Consider the following 7863-nt stretch of genomic DNA (forward strand, 5'->3'; position numbering starts at 1 on the left):
ATTGGTTGTTGATATTTAGACCATTGGGTCAATATTTGGAAATCGGATGGAAAACCCTAATTTTGGGAAAATTGTGACTTTATGGAATTGAGTTGGAAATAATGAAATTGGTTCATTATATGGTTGAATAGTGGAGTTAGATTTATTAATCGCTCACTTTTGAAAACATTGTTATTTTATCTGTTGGAGCTTTTATTATCTGTTTAGAAATAATTGCTTGGGCTACCTGTGGAGGGTAGTTTTGATTGTTGTAGACAATGCATGATGATTAGGCAAACTAAAACTAATCAATTGGATATGTCGTAGAGTATGACGGTTGATAGAATACATTAACGTTATGTATTGATTGATTGTGTATATGACCTTTGTGTATATACGTTGTGTGTGTGGGAGGAGATAGGGGATGTACTCCACGGTTTAGGGGAAGATAGGGGATGGACCTCTAAACCGGATGTTGTTTGGGAGGAGATAGGGGATGGACTCCGCTGATACAGCTCATATGCTTGTCAGATAATGTGTTGATATAGCTCATATGCTTATCTTTGGAAGTGTTGATACATCTCATATGCTTATCATTGGAAGTGTTGATATAGCTAATATGCATATCTGTTGAAATGTGGATACAGCTTGTATGCTTATCTGTTGAGATGTTGATACAACTAGTATGTTTATCTATTGTAAAATGGGAAATGTTTAATATGAGTCACTGTCTCATATAAGTGGTTGGCCAGGTTCTGAGCCGTTGATGTAGATTGTGAAATTGGTAAGAAATAGAAATTGAAATGAAACATGAATATAGTGGTCATGAAATGGAAATGGGTTATGAATTGGTTTATGGAAATTGAACATTTATCAATTGCTAATGTCTTAGTCATTGCTCATACTGTGTTTAGCATATCTCTACTGGGCATTGGCACACCCTTTATGGAACATTATTTTCAGGTACAGGTAGTATGCCACCTCCAAGGACATAGCTTGGATGATGATGAGAGTTGAAGACTCTTTTTTTTTGTTTTTTTTGTTTGTATTACATGTGTATCAAGCCAAGGGCTATTTTGTATAGAGTTAGTACTCTTCTTTTGTGTAACCAGGTGCTGACTTGGAAAGCTGTAAGCCCATAGGGCATTTGCTTTTGTTGTTAACATGCAATACAGTTGTAAGAATTACTCTGATGAATAGAAATGGTTGGTTTCTTTTATATCAATGCATGTCTAAAGTGATGGGTTTGATGTATTATTTTGAGGGCGTTACAACTTGGTATCAGAGCGTACCTGGTTCGAATACTTTGGGTACGTGGGAAGTGATTAGGATCACAATGGTTTTGGCTCGCTTGATAGAGACTTAGATGTAGTGTCATATGCTATGTGCTTAATTGATAACTTGCTTATGTGACTATGTGGGTATGGAATGTAGTTTCTAGTATGTTGATTGGATCCTTGGGTTTCTAGGAGTCTTGTTGGAAAAGCACTTGATCAATGCTGTTTCTAACTGGAACTCTAGTAATGCCTCGGGACTATCATTATCCGGAAACGAGATTCGTAAGTGCTTATGTGTTTATGTGCTTACGTGGAGTGAATTACAGTTGTCCATGTATTAGGACGCGAGTGTTTAGTTTTGGCACATTTATGAATGTGCTAACGTTCTTTGTTACCTTTATTAGGATGTCAGGACGAGGATGTGGTAGACGAGGCAGATGTGGTAGGCAGGAGATGCCGTTACCGGATGATATTCCGGCACAGCAGGAGGGGGTTGGCCAGGCCAATGTGGCCGAGCCAGCAGGTCAGGAGGCTATGGACGCTTTAGCCCGAGGGATAGCCGATGCTTTGAAGGAGTCTGTGGGTATTTTCTGAGCTGAGAATCTAGTTCAGACTCCAGTTCGGGCCCAGGTTGTTGAGGCAGGGCCTTCCTTCTTGAAGAGGGAATTCTTCCAGTCCAATCCGGACGAGTTTGTTGGGGATCCGAAGGAGCCCCTTAAGGCTGACGAGTGGTTGGAACAGATGGAGAAGACGTTCGAGATGCTTGGCATCGAGGACGGGGCTTTAAAGGTGACCTTGGCATCCTTCCAGCTGAAGGGAGATGCGGATCAATGGTGGAAGTACGAGAAGGGCAGTGTTGGTGGTGCATGGGAGACGTTTGTGAATGCTTTCCAGGAGAAGTTTTTACCTTCAGCTGCTAGGGAGAAGCTAAGAGAGCAGTTTTGCCAGCTTAGACAGCAGGGCTTGTCAGTGGCCAAGTTTGAGGCTACTTTTACTAGTCTGTCCAGGTTTGCACCTGAACTAGTGGCATCCGAGGAACGCCGTTGTTTTGAGTTTGAGCGGAAGTTGAGGCGTGGACTCAAGTTGAGGGTTAGAGGGCCCTTTATCCGAGAGTAGAGACGTTTGGTTGATGCTACTGCTCATATGGAGATTATGATGCAGGAGGAAGACGAGGGGCAGAGAGGCTCCAAGAGGAGCCAAGATGGTCAGGGTGACGGCAGGAGACAGAGGGGTTCTAACCCTCAGCAGTCTCAGGGAGGTTTGGCTAGATCGACCTTTCCAGTGCTGAGTGCGGGCTCTGGGAGAGGTAGTCAGGGAGGCTTGACTTGTTTTGCGTGTGGCCAACTGGGTCACAAGTCTTCGGTTTGCCCGCAGAAGGGAGAGGGTCAGCGAGCTGTTTCTTCTTCAGCTAGACCTCAGGGCCAGAGTTAGGGCAGGGGCCAGCCTTTGTCGTGCTATCAGTGTGGTCAGCCTGGGCACCTGAAGAGGTTTTGCCCACAGTTGAGTGCCACTTCAGGAGCGTTTGGTTCTAGGCAGACGCAGAGTTATTAGCCAGCTCAGTCTGTGCAGGCCTCGAGGGCCAATCCGGGAGCTTCGTCATCCCAATCAGTGCAGCAGTCTTTTGCTCCTAGAGGTGAGCAGGTAGATCAGGGGCCTACAGGGCACGTGTATGCTGTTACCGCGCAGGATCTTGTACCTGCTCCGTCAGTTGTGAGAGGTACCTTCTTGTTTTGCAACTTGGTTGCTAATGTATTGATTGATACGGGTGCATCTCATTCTTTTGTGTCTGCTACATTTGCATCTGTTTTGGAATTGTAGTTGGCACAGTTAGCATCTCCTATATGTGTAGTATCGCCTGTTGGTGGTGAGTTGATCTTGAAACAAGGTGTTAGAGGTTGTGATATAGAGGTCGCCGACCATAGGGTCCTTTTTCCTTTTGTTGTCATGCCCATGAAGGGTTTTGATGTTATTTTGGGTACAGACTGGCTATCGTCATACCGGGCTGTTATTGATTGCTACCGCTAGAGGGTCACGGTTTGTACCTTGAGCGGGGAGTGTTTCCATTTCTTGGGGGATCGGGTTGGTAGTGTGTTGCCACCGATGTATGAACCGCGAGGGCGGAATAAGCTTAGTGGTCTACTTGCTAGCTTTATGAGTGGTGAGTGTGATGAGACTCAGATTGTATTGCCAAGGGTGGTTTGTGAGTATTCGGATGTTTTTCCCGAGGATCTCGTTAGTTTACCACCTCACTGAGAGATAGAGTTCTCTATTGATTTAGTGCCCGGCACAGCGCCGATTTCTATGGCACCTTATCGTTTTGCCCCAGCCGAGTTGAGTGAGTTGAAGATTCAGCTCCAGGAATTGCTAGATAAGGGTTCTGTTCACCCTAGTGTTTCGCCGTGGGGAGCACCAGCCCTCTTTACTAAAAAGAAAGATGGTGCCTTGAGATTGTGTATAGACTACCAGAAGTTGAATCAGGCTACGATCAAGAATAAGTACCCTATGCCCCGTATAGATGATCTGTTTGACCAGTTGAAGGGTTCCCGTTGTTTCTCTAAGATAGACTTGAGATCGGGTTACCACCAGTTGATGGTCAGGAGGAGGATATTCCTAAGACAGCATTCTGTATGCGGTATGGCCATTATGAGTTTTTGGTGATGCCATTCGGGCTTACCAATGCACCGGCAGTCTTTATGGACTTGATGAACCGGATCTTCCTGGAATTCTTAGATCGATTTGTAGTCGTTTTCGTGGACAACATTCTTATTTATTCGCCTTCTGAGAAGGAGCACGAGGAACACTTGAGAGTGGTGCTCGAGTTGCTTAGAGCCCATATGCTGTATGCCAAGTTTGGGAACTGTGAGTTCTGGCTAGGAGAGGTCAAATTCTTAGGCCATGTGGTATCCGAGGAAGGGGTGTCTATTGATACATCCAAAGTAGAGGCAGTGCAAGATTGGGCACAGCCTAAGAGTGTGTTTGAAATCCGCAGTTTTCTAGGATTAGCTGGGTACTACCGTCGGTTTATGAAAGATTTCTCCAGGCTAGCTTCCCCGTTGACTAGATTGACGCGAAAAGGGGTCAAGTTTGTGTGGAGTGAGACTTGCGAAAAGTCGTTCCAAGAGCTGAAGGTTAGATTGACCACTGCTCTGGTTTTGATTATTCCGGAGAGAGGGTTGGGTTATACGGTTTATTGTGATGCCTCACGAGAGGGTTTGGGTTGTGTGTTGATGCAAGAGGGAAAAGTGGTAGCTTATGGCTTACGTCAGTTGAAAATACACGAGAAGAATTACCCTACACACGACCTAGAGTTAGCAGCAGTGATCTTTGCCTTGAAGATTTTGAGGCACTACCTTTATGGTGAGAGGTTTGAGGTGTTCTCAGACCACAAGAGTTTGAAGTACCTGTTTACACAGAAAGACTTGAATTTGAGGCAGAGGAGATGGATGGAGTTCATTGAGGACTATGATTTTGAGTTGCACTATCACCCGGGAAAGGCCAATGTTGTGGCCAATGCCCTTAGTAGGAAATCCATTAGTGATGTAGCTTGTATAGCCATCCGGGAATGGGAGATGTTGGGTGCACTTGGCGAGTTTGACTTGCTTCTGAGTGAATCAGTTGAGGCTGCGACCTTGTTTTCTGTTGTTGCGTAGCCTACACTTGTGACCCGAGTGTTAGAGGCACAGAGAGGTGACCTTGAGGTAGAATCCTTCCGAGAGAAGATCTCAAATGGGAAGGTTGAGAAGGGTTTGACGGTGTATCCCGACCTGAGTGTCAGATACCGAGACCGTTTGTTTGTGCCGGAGTGCTGCCGAGAGGAAGTACTCCGAGAGTTCCATCATTCATGTCTTGCGGTGCATCCGGGAGGCACTAAGATGTATCGGGATTTGGGTTGCCAGTTTTGGTGGCGGGGTATGAAGAGAGATGTGGCTGTTTTCGTATCGAAGTGCCTTACATGCCAGCAAGTGAAGGCCGAGCATCAGAGGCCGGTGGGTTTGTTGCAACCCTTGCCTATTGCCGAGTGGAAGTGGGAGCATGTCATTATGGACTTCGTTGTAGGTCTTCCGAGGACTCAGCGGGGTAGTGATGCCATTTGGGTGGTTGTAGAGTGGTTGACTAACTCGGCGCACTTCATTCCTATGCGCGTGAGAGATTCGGTAGATCATCTCGCCGACTTGTATATTCGGGACATAGTGAGATTGCACGGGGTCCCAGTGACGATCGTCTCAGATAGAGATCCTCGTTTTACTGCTAGGTTATGGCAGAGTTTGCAGAGTGCCTTGGGCACTAAGTTGACCTTTAGTACAGCTTATCATCCTCAGACTGACGGGCAGTCTGAGCGTACTATTCAGATCCTTGAGGATATGCTTCGAGGTTGTGTCCTTGACTTTAGTGGGACGTGGGAGAGGCACTTGCCCTTGGTGGAGTTTGCCTACAACAACAGTTTTCAATCTAGCATCGGTATGGCACCGTTGGAGGCCTTGTATGGCCGACCGTGTAGGTCTCCAGTGTGTTGGGCCGAGGTGGGTGATGCACCTTTGTTGGGTCCAGAGTTGGTTAGGGAGACAACGGAGAAAGTTGAGCTTATCCGTAGGAGGCTTGTTACAGCCCAGAGTCGCCAAAAGAGTTATGCTGACCGTAGGAGGAGGCCTTTGGCGTTTGAGGTAGGTGATCATGTCTTCTTGAAAATATCACCTAGGCGAGGTTTGATGAGGTTCGGGAAGAGTGGGAAGTTATCCCCTCGGTTTATTGGTCCCTTTGAGATCCTTGAGAGGGTTGGCAAGGTTGCTTATCGTTTAGCTTTACCGCCGCAGTTGTCCGGAGTGCATGACGTGTTTCATGTGAGTATGCTTCGGAAGTATGAGCCGGATCCGTCCCATGTGTTAGATTGCACCGACTTGGAGGTAGATGAGGATGCCTCGTATGAGGAGAGACCGGTTTGGGTCTTGGATAGGCGGGATCAAGTCTTGCGTGGCAAGACCATTCCTTTGGTGAAGGTTTTGTGGAAACATCACGGAGTGGAGGAAGCCACTTGGGAGCGTGAGTTGGAAGTCCGCGAGAAATATCTGGACTTGTTTGTTGATGTGTAACCATGTATTGGTAATTTTGTAATATCGTTGAACTTTAAGAACATTATATGTGTCTTAAGTTGTAAAACATTGTGAATGTTTTGGTTAATGGAAATTTGTTATAACATTACATATGTTCAATGTATTGTGGAAATGCAGGCATGATGTTAATGTTGCATGTATTATGGAATTGTGGAAAATGAGTTGAAATTGGTAAATTTCAAAGGAATGTATGTTGATAATGCAGGTTGTTATGTGTAATGTGAAATGCCTCTTGAAAAAGAGGGGAATGACCGGTAATGGGTCAGATTGTTTAATATTATGTTGTAGCATTGTTGAGAATGGACAAAACCTGTTTTTGAAAAACTTGTGTTTAATTTCGGGGACGAAATTCTTTAAGGGGGGGAGGTTATAGCGATCCCGGTTATCCCTTTACTGTTCTGTTGTATTCCGAACTCGGTAAATCAATGCTATGACAAAGCGTATCTAACAAGCTACTCGAAATAGCACTCCGGCAAGTGGTGACATCGGCTAACAACAAGACTTCGACAACTAAGGTGACAATGACCTCGGCTAGGAAGGAAAACACTTGACTAAGTTGTGCCACACCTTGGCCTAGATGTGCCACACCTCGGTCTAGGTCATACCACTCCAGGACAAGATCACTCGGGTGCAAAGGTAACATCTTGGCCTAGATGATACACATCTCGGCCTTGGTGATTCACACCTCGGCCTAGATAATGACATCTCGGCCAATATGTCAGGGCAAAGGTGGTGGTCAAACAAAGGGGTTCCAAGATACTTCTAGACTGAAGATGACCTCGGCTTGGAATGATCTAGGCGTAACGTAACCTAGGCTTGGTATAACTTCGACTTAACATAACTTAGGCTTAACATCAAGGAAGGAGCAAAGCATGCAAGCAACGCTTAGGTAAATCACATAAACACAAAGCAAGACAAGATTCTTGGATGCAAACCTAACAAGACAATCTATGTAAATGAACTTGAATATGACTATGACATGAATATGGGTTGTTACAACGACTTAACATGGCAAAACATGTAAATGCATGCAAACATGACTAGGCAAAAAATGTGGGTTGTTACATTAGGTCTATTTATAGTAGCAGAAAAGTTACCCTAAGGTCATTGCAAAGAATAAGCCCAAAACCCTCCAAAGTAGGGCGCATTCGAACCCAAAAATTCTGAAAATAACATGCAGGGGTCGACCCTTCGGGTAGAGATGTCGACCCTTTAGGTAGAAAAGACAATTTGGCACAAGTAGGGTCAACCCTTAAACAGGAGGGGGTCGACCCTAATTTCCAGCAACTAGCACAGAAATTGTGCAATATAAGAGGGTCGACCCTATAGAAAACCAACAGAGGTACCAAGAATTCAAACAAGTATAACTCTCTTGTTTGGACTCCGTTTTAGGTCGTTCTTGTGTCCAAATCGAATCCCTGGAAAAAATCTTTCCAATCGTTCTAACCTCACATTCAAATTCAAAGCATCGAAGGAGAAAAGGGATAAAGACTAAAGGT

Source organism: Camellia sinensis, chromosome 10, assembly GCF_055761805.1.
Source record: "Camellia sinensis isolate YWXY chromosome 10, ASM5576180v1, whole genome shotgun sequence".
NCBI lineage: Eukaryota > Viridiplantae > Streptophyta > Magnoliopsida > Ericales > Theaceae > Camellia > Camellia sinensis.